Source organism: Octodon degus, unplaced genomic scaffold, assembly GCF_000260255.1.
Source record: "Octodon degus isolate 3935 unplaced genomic scaffold, OctDeg1.0 scaffold00272, whole genome shotgun sequence".
Classification (NCBI taxonomy): domain Eukaryota; kingdom Metazoa; phylum Chordata; class Mammalia; order Rodentia; family Octodontidae; genus Octodon; species Octodon degus.
This window is the reverse complement of record NW_004524848.1, coordinates 2,604,274-2,606,084: the sequence shown is the minus strand read 5'-3', so window position 1 is coordinate 2,606,084 and position 1,811 is coordinate 2,604,274. Positions and strand designations below refer to the sequence as shown.

Sequence of the window (1,811 nt, the reverse complement as noted above, 5' to 3'; positions counted from 1 at the left end):
AAAGCTGGGAGATGAAGGTCAAGGTGCAGCATCCATCATATGAAACATTTCTTGCTGTGCCCACCCCATGGTGGGAGGCAAGAGAACTTGGGGCGAGATGGGGAGCTAAACTTTCCCTTTTATAACATCATAAATCTCCTACGTGCGAAGGCCCTCTCAGCCTACTATCTACTAAAGTCCTTCCTTTTTGTGTTCTCACAATGGCAACTCAGTTTCTGTCTGAATTTTGGAGGGAACAAAGAGTAGTGGTTATTAAGGCAATAGTATTGGCAGACTTGAAAGGCCTGTAGGACCTTGAGATGGAGCTGTCTATAGTAGTACAGAACTAAAAATGAGAGTGACGTTATTGTAGAGTAGGCCAGGGCATACACACCCTTAGTCATCCTTCAAGAAATGGATCTTTGCCTCCAAAGATGATGGAATCCTTATACTTTGCTAAATTTTATAATGAAATATTAGTGGTTTAATCATTTTCTTAAAACTTCTAAATAAATTTCAGAAGTAAATGTTTGCAATTATCTTTCTATGAGATTTGCTAAATTATACTAGATCTTTCTATGCTTATGGGTCTGGGGAAATAGTTCAGTAGAATAAGCATTTGCCTGGCAAGCACAAGGGCCTGAGTTCAATCCTTGGTTCTGAAAAAAAAAAAGATTGCCTTTATTCTCATAATAATTTTATACTAAAGAGTAACAACTTGCCAAGTAGCATAGTATTGTCAGTACTTCTATGTTTTTCTGCATGTCAAAATCTTACCTCAAGTAACATTGCTATCTCTACTCATCAGTCTCCTTCACATCAGTGAAAATATTTGACTCTTCTATATTTCTTGAAACTTTTTCTTATAAGATTTATCCTTTTCTAAATAATCTTGATGACTCATAACTCTTCATCTGTATGATGTGAATAAGGAAAATAGTCTCACTGATAACCAAAGGCCATGCCATAACATTTGCCCCAGATGGAATTGGTCACCTCCCAGGCCCAGTTTGTACCTGACACAAGATGTTCAATCAATACAACTTATATTATGTACAGCAGAAATGTCAGGATGATGACCAAATAGCTGTGACTGTGAACTTCACAAACATGAAGAGAAAAATCCTGGATAAACATGGTTCTGGAGCCAGCAGCTCTGTATGCCCAGTGTGTGTGTCCCACATAGCATGAATTCAAGATGAAGCTCAGTACCAAAAAAAGCAAATGTTGCAATTTGTGACTGTGGTGGGTGGAGAATGAAAAGATTACACAGATAGAACTTGAACTCAACACCAAGAAGCTCAGAGGAACTGACCTGAAGAGGAAGTTGAGTGTGTCTCCTGGGAGCAGCCCCAAACCAAAAATTCTTTAGGATTTATTTAGAATTACAAAGGAAGAGAAAACTAGAATAAAAGCAGTTCAGACAAGGAACTGCCTCAAGTCTAAGCAATTTATTTTGGAAAGGGGAAGGACAATGGCCAGACATAACATACTTCACTAATCTAAAAATCTTGCTGTTTTCCAACTGTGATGTGCTTAGCAGAAACCCGTGTGCTTTTACCCCAGTCCTTCACAGATGAGCCATTGACTCTTTAGAGAGTCTGTATACTTTTGATCCACTGATTTATTTATGACTTGAATTATTCATTCCTCCAGATAAGTGGCATACAAGAACATAACAGTAAATTACATGCACGGTTTAAAGGAGGAATAGAAAATCCACAAAGAAGAGTGATTAAAAATTTATGGGTTAGGAGATATTTGACTGAGTTAAATCAAGATGTGACCTGAAATAGGCATGTTGCAAACAAATTCAGATTTCTTTATTTTTC

General features: G+C 37.5%; 1 pseudogene; it reads right to left on the bottom strand.

The window, feature by feature from the left end:
- Positions 1-379: 379 nt before the first annotated feature.
- The window catches only part of LOC101576345, an 11,447-nt pseudogene continuing 10,015 nt past the window's right edge, over positions 380-1,811 (bottom strand).